We start from the raw sequence: 12,220 nt of genomic DNA, 5'->3' as shown, positions 1-12,220 counted from the left end.
GTGGAAAAACTAATGAATGCTTATTAAAAGGTATTTTGCCTGAATATATTATGGCTATAAAACTGAGTATATTATAAAGATAATTTTTAATTATACTAACCATGCCTTAATGTCTTAGCAAAACAAACAAACAAACAAAAACAGTTTAGAAAATAAATACATCACAGTAATGTTTTATAAGATTTTCCTTTTTTAAGATCACAGGACAGATTCTACATTACTTTGAATACTGCAATATCACACGCTCTACTGCAAAGTGACTGCAGTGATCACTGTTATGATTGGCATAAATCCAAGCCCTTTAAGTTCTGGACTAAGTAAAAAAACAGAGTAACAGAAAATTCAGCACAGTGTGGGTTACCAACAAGCCACAATTTCCTTGCAAAGCTTAAGCTTCTTAAACAATAGAAAGAATCTGGTATCTCCTGAGGCCAATGCAATCTCTCAATTTAGTCTGTTCCAGCATAACACAGTGCAAGCAAGCCACAAAGATAAGCATTAAATCTACTGCTTTAAAACACTGCATTCTCTCATTCAAAGAGGTTCATTAAGTAAATCTGACATGCAGCACTGAAAACTCTCTACATGCTCCAGACATTTTCTTAGAAATCAACAATAATAAAAAACCCTAGCTTGATCTTAAGGCTTTTATTTTGAAACTTCAGTGAGAAATTGAGATTTAATCTCAACCAAATTGAATTAAGCGCCTTAAATTAGCAATACAAATTCAGTATTCCTGAGCTCTCATGAATCTAAGTGACAGGTGAAGAAAGACCTCCAGCTCAGACACAGAGTACTTGATCAAGACAGAAGTGAACACAGCTCACTCATATTTAAAACATTCTTTCATATATTTTTAATAAAACTTTTACAAATTCAAAACCAACTTCATAAATCAAACATTATTCAATGCATGAAGCTTCAAGGTTTCCCCTGTTATGGCTGTGAGCATGCCTGTCTCTGAGACAAGGGTTTTGCACTTGAATGCTTGAGGTTTTATGAAAGGTTTATTGGATTTCATAGTCCCTTAAGGGGAAACCCTTTAAATGTCTTTGCAATTATAAGTCTAATAACAATTTCAGCTCTTGGACAGAGCCTTGACTTGACAAAGATAAGGAACTGGAAGTTGCTCAGTCAATACAAAGCTATTAATCTCTGTCACCCCGCTGTCATTGTGGCTCAGGGAAACAATGTAGTTTCTTGACCTACGTGAAGTCATGTAGTGATTTTATTCAGGATGTCAGCATTCATCAGTACAGATTTTGTCACACCCCGACTCACTTGAAGAGCTCCCAGTTCTTTATCTTGACTGCGTTGACACCCTTCAGATACCAGTAGTTTGTTTCCGTCTCTGCTTATTATTATTATTTAGCACTTACTCATGTGTAAAAGCCTCTAAGAATAAAGTTTTAAGTTGGTATATAGGCAGTTTCATCACTGCCTCCTGTGTCCTTAGAGAAGGACAGTGTTAAGTTGCCAAATGCTCTATATGCTTTCATATTCAAATGAAGGTTAATTTTGTTCATCTTAGGCAAAATTAGATTATTAATTTTCCTTAGCAGTGTGCTTTTTAATGTCATCCTTCTCTGATCTTGAAACAGTGTACAAAAGTTGATCAAACTCTTAACAGATTAACCAGCCAATGTTACAGTTCATGAGCTAAAAATGTGTAATTAATATGTATTTGGCTTAAATGAACCAACTTTAGCTTTATTTGTCAGCCTATCTGTGCTATATAAGAAGCTACAAAACAGATTAGTTAATGGACTTACTTTGAAGTCTTTGTGATTGACAAAAGGATCCCTATTTTCTTCCAGAAAACTTCAGAGCAGGCTACAGTTCCATAGTTTAATAGAGGTATACCAGTAAGTTATGTAAGTGCTTTACATAAATATTAAGATTTCATTAGATACCACATAAAAAAGCAAACGGATGTAAAACAAGTAATATAATCAGTTCATACAGAATGATAATAACATTCAAATCTTTAATAAATATTTGCTAAAGGAATTACAGAATAATGAAAATGCGTAGCATGGCAAAACTAATTAAATTATGAGTAAAATAATATATGAATAATGATTAGATGAGTTGTATTACCTTTCAAACACCAATTTGTGATATTATACTGAACCATGAATACTAGCAAAACCTTTCAAAATTAGTAATCACCACAACAAAACATTTAAAAGTATCTACTATATCTTTGTACAGCAGTAAAGAGCAAGTTCACTGACTTTAGCTAAACTATTCTATAATGCTCTACATGAATAAGTAAAAGATGTTCAAAGTGAAATGACATTCTCCCAAATCTGCAAAGTTGAACATTTCATATCGTATAATGATGATGAACTATTAAATATTAGGTAGGGGGCTTGGGGAGGGGGTGTCTTCCCCTCTCCCCCTTTCCCCTCCCTCATTGAGCAATCTGTGTGCAAGGATCTGCAAGAGAAAACTAACTTGGTCTTGAAATAAGCCCCTTTGTAAGGTAACATTTAGGTCAGATAAAATGCATCAGCAATAAACCACAGCTATTAAAGGCCTGTTTATGAATTTTAGGAAAGTACTTCTACAAAAAAAAAAAAAGTGCATCTGTGCATTCATACAAGAATCACGTTATATAGGTAAATATGAAGTTCCCATTAGAGACTATGAAAAAAATCCCAGCAATTTTATTGCTCAGATATTCTAGGGTTTGCAGTTTTTGTTTTTAAGGAAATCTCTTCTTCCTCACTTCTCTACTCATCCATTCCTGATGTTCTCCTCTCTGTCCTATTATCCTTGTAGTCTTTTTTTTGCCCTTGCATCTGGCCTCTACTCTCCATCTGTTTTGCTGAACAGGTTGCAGAGCAAGTTATATAATAACTTTCAAATCCTCCTGCTGAAATTGGCTGCCACCAGCCTGCTGGTCTTACACTTGCTGAGTCAACCTGCTCTTCTAGATGTAGTCCTTCCAGTGTACAAGACTGACAGAAGGCAGTGCTGGCTCAGCAAAGTCAACATGAATAAAGGTGAGAGTAGACAGCTGCAGAAATAAACCAAGAATTAGCTTCAAATGAAGGTTGTTGGGGCTGTTGCGTCTCCCTAGACTTCAAAGTATGAAGATTTTTAAGCTATTTCATAAATAGATGCAACTGGTTGAGGAAAGAAAACTGTCATCTCAGTATTTCCATTACTTTCTCTCTCTCTCTTTTTTTTTTTTTTTTTTTTACTGAACAAGTCCAAAAAAAAAAATGAACACAAACTTGAAAGGCATTCATTGAAGTGTTCTGGCGAATGCAGAAACTGAAGTTAATGAGGAAATTGGATTAATGTATCATTTGTCTTCTTCTAGATTTAATCCTGTCACGGCAGGAATCTCTGCTCACTGAAGTCTATAAGCTGTTCCCAATAACGTAGGATTAGAACCCACAGGTATAGCAGAAATTGCTGTTTACCTCCTTTCTCCTACATTGATATATTCTGTATCAAATCAATTGCCAGTGTCTTTTAGTTTTACATCCTCTACTAACACTCTCACTCCTTTCAATCTGTTATTTTTATTTTTTTTCTCTTTGGTTCTATTCATTATTTCTTCTGCCATTACAACGATTACTAAGAAGAAATGCCATTCCTTCCCTCATGGCACATCTTACATATTGTGTATCTGCTCCAAATCATAGCTGCTTAAGCCAATCATGTTCTCAGTATTGTCTGTGCTTATATATGTGCATATAGGCGTATTTATGTATGCACATGTGCAGCATCTGTCATAAGCAGCCCTGAGGTAGTCTGTTAATATACAAAAACAGCAAAAGCAACAATAATAATGATAATACAGGAGCTACAATAATAATGATAATACAGGAGCTATTACCAATTATAAAAGCAATGAACGATTCATTTATTCTGTTACCTTACAGAGTTTAGTTATTACTTTCCTTTCAAGTCAAGCCAGGACTTTTCATGCTTCTGGACCAGTGCCAGCACTACATCGCAGTTTGACAAAATGTACTGCAAAGTGTACTCTCTCTCTCTCATGCACTGATACACTGTGCACAGCTGTCATCATCTTTTAACCTCTTTCAATGCAAATTAGATGGGATTGGCAGGAGAACACAAAGTGATTTTAGACAGTAGCAGTTTGGTACAATGGGCAATATCCTTATTACAAAGGTGATATTTTATTTTTTTTGCCATCTGCACATTCTTGAGTTCTACACAGTAGTATATTTCCAATACTTAATGAAATAATATTCATGGATACGTTCGTGGCTTGTTTATTTTTCTAACAATGAAACACCTAAGTTATCTTATACAATCTTTGTTCATTCTGTACATCAGTATTCATCTACCTTCCATTTCACATGGCCAAAGCAGATTTTCCAACAGGCCTCTTGTTTACTGAGAAAGTCAAGGATAACATCATATACAATCCATCCGGAAGGACGTATGCATTTATTGTTACTTACCCCACCAGAAAATACTCAAGTTTCTGGTAAGGGAGTGACTCAGTGTGCAATCTGGAAGTGCCTGTTAGCAAATAAATGGTCTGTTTTCTGGGAAGCCAGATATTGCACCAAATATCTCCCTGTAACTTGCTCCTCCTCTTTTCCATCACTATTATAACAGTGAAAGTTAATCTCATAACATAAATACAAATACTTCTACTTCATTACCAAAGGTTCTAAAGAGGTTTATTCTTCCTGTGTGTCCTGGTTTCAGTTAGAACGGAGTTAATTTTCTTCCTAGTAGCTGGTAGAATGCTATGTTTTGGCTTAGGATGAGAAGAGTGCTGACAACATCCCAATCTTTTAATTGTTGCAGAGCAGTGCTTATACTAAGCCAAGGACATCTCAGCTTCTTGCTCCGTCCTGCCAACGGGCAGGCTGGGGGTGCAGTAAGAGCTGGGAGGGGACAGACCCAGGACAGGTGACCCAAACTAGCCAATGGGGTATTCCATACCATCTGACGTCATGCTAAACAATATATAGGGGTGGCTAGCCGGGGGAGGGGGGCCAGACTGCTCGGGGTTAGGCTGGGCATCAGTCAGCGGGTGGTGAGCAATTGCATTGTGCATCACTTGTTTGTACACGTTATTATTAGTAGTACTATTATCTTCATTGTATTATTATTATTATTATTGTTATTATTATTTTCCTGTCTTATTAAACTGTCTTTATCTCAACTCACGGGCTTCACTTTCCATTTCTCTCCCCCATCCCAGAGGGGGAGGTGAGCAAACGGCTGTGTGGTGTTTAGCTGCCGGCCAGGTTAAACCACAACACTGTGATTTCACACAACTTCTCAGTCCCATTAGTTCTTAAAATGTCACTTACAAGTGTTATCTCATTGAATGAGAGGCTTAAATTTGAAATAACAATAACTCAAAGTTAATATATGAAAATTCCCAAACACAGATACTCATTCTTTCACTGCCTTCATCTTAAGGCCAAAGACTTCATCCCTCTACTTCAGTTTTATCTTGCTAGGTGATAATGTTTGTAGCAACTCAGTTATTAGTGTTTGAAAAATACTTCTCACGCCTAGAATCAGTGTTGCTAATAAATAAAATCCTACATAAAAGCTGTGTTATCAGAACTCTTGTTTGGGTGTAACAGTCTAAAAATCTCAGTAGTAAGAGGAAATTTAAGTAAAAATAGGCTTGTATGAGAATCTATAAATAACACAGCTCAGAAGCTATTCAGATATTCGTAGGAATAGAATCATAGAAAAATCTAGGTTAGAACAGACCTTCAAGATGATCAAGCCCAACCATCAACCTGACTTACCAAACCCTACCATTAAACCACACCTCTTACGACCATGTTTATACGTCTTTCAAATACCTCCAGGGATGTATACCCCATCACTTCCCTGGGCAGCCTGTTCCAATGCTTGACCACCCTCTCAGTGAAGAAATGCTTTCTAATATCCAATCTAAAACTCCCCTGGTACAACGTGAGACTACTTCCTCACATTGATACAGTTTGCTCGTATGGGCACAAGAAAATAGTCTTTGTTTAAATTGGTGTTTAATCTTTCATTCCCTCACGCTAGATTTAATTTAAAAATAAAAATTTAAAAAAAAAAAAAAAAAAAAAAAAAAGCTTTAAAACCAGTGTTTGTAAAAACACGATATCTGATGATTTAAATTTGTTTATATGTTAATGACTGGTGGTACAATGTTTCACTGTGTAGTTCTTTCATTTAGAAGTTATGTCATAAAAGAGAGATTGCACTGAAAACCCTTTTCCCTTGCATTGAACAGAACTAGAGAAGCACATCCGAAGATGCTTCCTGAACTGTAGAAGCTATAAATCAGTGGAGTTGCAGTGTGTGGAACAATACATCTCTTTCAAACTGCTTTCAGAAAAAATTGCTCTATCTGTTAGCTACTTGGTAATAAATAAAGGGGATCAGAATAAAATGGATTTTTAAAATAATTGAGAATGTATTATACAGAAAGATTTTCTATGCCAAAGTATTTCCATGTTGTTTTGACATGATTGTTACAAATTAGCCTTTCCAGTAGCTTTCTTTTGCACAAGCATTCTGACACAACACTACTTCCCATTACTTTTTTAATAAGCTTTATTAAGAGCTAAATAAATTATTCCCAATTTACAATGATGCAAAGAATCAAAATGGGTACTTCTCATTAAATCCACAATTTACTGATTGTGCTTCACCAGCATTTTGAATAAGAACTCTCATGAGAAACAAGTATTTGTGATAATTCTTTTCAAGAATTTTAGAAAAACTTGCTGTCAGTGCAACTGAGTGATGAGAGAACTTGAAAGATGCAGTATTTTGTCTACAAGATAGCCTACAAGTTGGGTAGCATCAGAGAAAAACTTGGCTTTACAAAGAAGGGTCTGAGTTAATTCCAGTGCTTATTGGATGTTAGATATGTGGAGAGTGTGAAATTCTTGATTCATAAAACCAGAATACAAATGGAGTATTACTGAGTTCCCCAACCCAACAAACAGCCAAAAAAAAGTCCATGCAAAAACACAAGCTTTTTAATTTCAGTGTAAGGCAAACAAGTATAAATTAAAAAAAAAAAAAAAAAGTTCTGGAGAAAGAGAACTTCAATTTTACAAAACATTTCCATTGTAACAGAACAATGTAGTCTACAATAATAGTTTCAATGCTTTCTGGTTTTGATTTTTGTTTGTTTTTAACTCATATAGCAGATACGCTAGATACTGCATGTATTTCTTTTATTTACTTGTACAATATATGTACCAGTCAACTTAAACAGAAGGAATGAAGTGCTTTAAGACTGACTCTTACAGATGAGATATAACTTATCATCATGTAAATAGTTCAGAGCATACCAGAAACTAATCTCGGGTCAGCAGATTACCAGACCAGTGGCTTAAATAACTCTTGTTCTGTAGCTCAATAAAAATCACAAATGCAAAATGAAATTGTATTTCTTAATATCTGTCAGAATTTCGGAAAATCATTCACCTTGTGAATTCTGAAAAAAAAAAAACCTTCCATCTTACTGAAAGCTAGTGTATGTGAAATTTAAAAACATGTAGATTTGTTAAGATTATTTTTTTTAATGTTTAGAGAAAGCTAAACAGAAAAGTCAATCTAGTGATATGTATATATATTTCATTATTTCTAATATGTTAGAATCTAAAACCTTCAGTTTAAAGGTCATGATAACTATTGTGCTGGCAGTCCACAGAACATACAGGGCACTATCCCTCTCCCCAGTGGGACTGTAATTATTGCTTCTTACAAAATGAACTATCTAAAGGGAGAGTAATGAAGTAATGTGTTTTTGCAAGTTGTGTTTTTTTTGTTTGTTTGTTTGTTTGTTTTGTTTGTTTGTGTTTTTTTTTTTTTTTTTTTTTTTTTAAATGTACAGGATCATTAGGGTCAGAGCTAGAGGTCTATCCCACCAGAACAGACTAAAGACCAGCTTCTTCTTTCCTTCAGATCAACATATGTCTTTACAATAATTTTGGTGCAATAAATCTTGGTGCAATATAACATTTAACATAAAACCCCATTTTTTTATATTTTTTTTTAAATACAGCTACTGTGAGTGCTGTAGAGGAATCTGTCAGCCCTTGTATATGCCCTGAATTTGCAGTGTCAGAATGTTCTTGTTCTCCATAGTAAGTTATTTATATTTCTTGTAGCTTCCTTCATCCAAGTCTTGTAGCCAACAGAAAATTAATGGGGTTTTGATTAGGCTGATAGTGATTTCCAATCAGTCCTTAATATTTAGTTGATGAAATTGTATTAGACGTTGCTATTACAAAGAGGTATTTACATGCTAGAAAAAATGCCGCAAGGGAAGCTGTAACTGGAAGGTATGGCAGCAGCATGAGCAAGGAGAATTCTACAGTGCTTAAACTTGATGTTCTAGAATTTCACAGGTCTTATGAAAGTGGAGCGTATCTGGGTTTGGGTTAATTTATTCACAAATTATGCTATGTTATAACATAGATTTGATCATATTCAGGAATAAACCATTCCAGAGTGAAAAATTATTATGCATTAACCAATCTTATATAGCTGCTGAAAGCATTTTCTTTTCATCTCCTGTCTCATTTTTCACCTTACTGCAGATCTGTGGGTGTAATAACCATAAAACGATCCTAATGTCCTATTGTATATTATTACTGAAACACAACATTACTGCTTAGATTCAGTTTACTTTTTGACCCCTAAGTCTGGAAGTTGTTGCTATGATCATTTTTATGTGAGAAATTTAAATAGTCAGAAGTGTTATAACATTGAATTTAACAGGAAAAACAAAACCAAAAAAAAAAAAAAAAAAAAAAAAAAAAAAAAAAAAAACCACCACCAACAAGTTACAAATTAGTAAGAGTGGCCAGGCATGAAAATAGAGTTCCTTCCTTCAAATAGAAGTTATCTACACAATAGCCCTATATCAGGAACATAAAATGTGTAATTAAAGTTCTGAACAGAAAAATAGCATGCCCTGATTATACACAGTCAGTGAAAAATTAGAAAAGTTTTTGAAATCTTTTAAGCCACAAGGCCGTGATATGCCATAAAAATATGGAGAAGGTTGCATTATGTTACCTCATAACATGAGATTAGAGAGTTCAAAAATATATCCTAACTTTGGCAGTGGACTAAAGAGCTTGGAATTATTTTACCTACTCTGAAAGCAAGTGGATACCTCACATTGTTCTCTGAAAGTATTTTTTATTTGTTTTTAATCCCTAGAGTTTAAACACTGTATGAAGAACTCTGGTCAGGAAGTATGATGGATTCATCTCTCTTCTCATCTACCTGATCTCTTTACTTTGTCTTTAACCTCTGGATAAACTATGTTTGATTTTAAGTCAGACATTATATCTTCATATGGTCTCCTACAGTGCACCCATTTTAAATCAGATATTTATAGAATAAAGAAATACTACTGCTCAAAAAGGACTGAGAAATTATATCTCATTTATATTTATTCATTTGAGATTTATATCTCAAAACCATGATTTCAGTCTATAGGGATAATAAATGGGAGAAAAATAAAAAATATTATAAACACTAAAATTAGCCATAGTTGTCACCCAAAATATCTTTCTGCCTTTAACTCACAGAATTCAAGAATGAAATTTTGTTTGAATGAAGAATGAAAGCTTCATCAGTAAACCCATCTCCAGATGCAGAGCCTACCAGAATGATGTTAGTCTGCATACATTTGTGTTATTCCTGAATTACAAAGGATATTTGAAATTAGTCTAGAGAAAATTGACTAGAACTATGCAACTATGCTTACAGCAGCTGTACATCAGACTATGTTTTGCTATTACAAAAAAGAACAACACAAACATACTGAAGCATTCAGATTCACATTACAAACACCACACAAAAAAGCCAGGAAACGATGGCATGAGGCACTGCATTCCAAGACACACACACTTTCAAATACACATATTACTACAAGTTCTGCCAGAGACTAACTACAACTCTCAGCATAATGTGTTCCCCTTAAAGCAATGCATCTGTTCTGCAAGGTAGCTTAAGTCTGCTTCAAGAAGTTTGTAGTGTCACAGTACTCATTGCCTTCTCCAATGTTTTTTTTTCCTAGACTTAACTTACAACTATTAACTGAGGTAAAGTAGAGATAAGAGTAGGAAGAGGCAGAAGTTTAACAGAACATCAGAGTAAATGCTGAATGAGAAAAAAGGTATGCTAGCAATTGTAAATAGTCTCCAAGAAAAAAAAAGAAAAATCTAATACAGCAAAGAGTTGCTGTTAAAGGAAAATATTTCAACTGAAAATAAATTCTCCTTGATGAATATAGATGATTATACCTCTGAATTAATATATTATTAGTAAATTGCTTTCAGACCTGTTTTCAGCTATTAGAGCAATTATAAATTACGCAACTCTACTTGAATTTTTCAAGAACTCTCCCACACATTGTACCTAATCAACTTAAGATGCTCATATTTAAGAAATCTAGCATAAACATGCAATGCCTTTCAAAAATATCAGTCAATAATGAAAAGCCAAAGTGTCAATGACAAATTTCAGCCAGAGGCAAACTTAGTTTTCCTATAAAAATAAACAAACATGGATAAACGGAAACAAAAAACCCACAACCATACATAGAGAAATCAAAGAACTAACACTATAAAAATTTCCTGCTGACAGGCTGAATCTGTTTAAAGGAAAAACAAGACTTTCCTACATATATTATTGAATCTATTATGAAAGTTTCAATAATTCATCTCTGGAACCATTACAAACATTGAATTATACAGTTTCTGCAAGGAAAACAAACAAACAAACAAGTCCACGAGTTTTTCCTCTACTCAAAGAGGCTTATTGTAAAAAGCTGAATGCAGCTGATTCACAAAAACGTCTTTTGTTATGGAAATTCCCTGGTTTGCTGTTCTGACAACATAGATGAGTCCTTCACTGAAGGTTCAAAGATAGTAATGGGAGTAATAGAAATAACAGGTATGAGAATAAGGAATGGTACAAGCAGTAAAGGGACCATCAGTGAAAGTAAAAACAGGTTCTAAAAGGAGTAATGTTTGGAACATTAGGGAACATCGTCTAACTAGCTGTAATTCAGATAGCTCAGCTGGGGCCACAGCTATAAGCGAGGAAGGCAGTCATTGAAAGATGGCAGCAGCCCAGACTGAGTCTCACATTTGAAAGGTTGACTCATATCACTATCATAATTAGCTAGCTTAAATGTGGCTTGGTTATTTTTAGTCACACATTTCAGTCGCCTGAAAGGATGCCAGTAAATTTTAGTGTAGCTATTGCTAATCGCGATGTCATAAGTGAACATGGCTAATGCAAAGTGGTAATGACCTCAGAGCCCTAAAGCAGGCTAGGATCTAGGAATGGACCACGCATTGATGCCTGGCTAATTAAAAAAAAAAAAAAAAAAAAAAGGAAATTACATCATCTAAGATGTGAGGATTTCATTCTCTGAAATAGACACTCCCATCCATTTACAAGTAGCTAAGTAGAGGTTTCCTATGTACGTGAAGCTACATATACACAATATATTATGTATAAATGTAAGCAAGGTGCAATGACTGACTGATAACTTCGCCTGATAAACAGTTTTGATCACCTTTCTGCTTTAGAAAAAAAAAAAAAGTATTGTCTTGAACTGCTGAACTCAATCTTAGTTCTAACAGAAATTGTCTTCTGACAAGGAGGAAATCATGTTGGTTCTAATAGGCTAAATTCACAATAGACAGGATCAGCTTCACTGACTTTAATATGCTGAACTCCTTGATTGTGCTCATCTTTTTCTTAAGTTTTAAAAGTAGGAAAAAGGAGGTTACTACTGTAAGTACTGCTCAAAGATGTTTTAAAAGTTTAGTGGGACTATATTTCCCTCTGGAAAAACTGGTTGATGTCAGACCAGCAGATAACCTGGTTACCCATTTTACCCCTAACAAAGTCAGTGGGTAAAAATTCTAACCCCATGCCTGTGAAATGCTCCCAAGAAAGTGAGTGCTAATTAATAACATGAAGGCACCTCTCTGCTTAAATATTTGTGCAATAAACCTTGAAGAGACTAGTTAGAATGAGAAATTTGAACAATCACAAAAATAAAACAGAAAACACCCAGAAGTATATTTAAATATATCTTCCTTTTTCTATAATTCACTAAAGATACAGTACTCAAAATCTTCCAGAACAGCATAAAAGATAGTTATTCAGATAGTCTATTACCCACTTAATTTTTGGAGCAATTTGACCTTCC

Source organism: Aythya fuligula, chromosome 12, assembly GCF_009819795.1.
Source record: "Aythya fuligula isolate bAytFul2 chromosome 12, bAytFul2.pri, whole genome shotgun sequence".
NCBI lineage: Eukaryota > Metazoa > Chordata > Aves > Anseriformes > Anatidae > Aythya > Aythya fuligula.
This window is presented reverse-complemented; position numbering follows the sequence as displayed.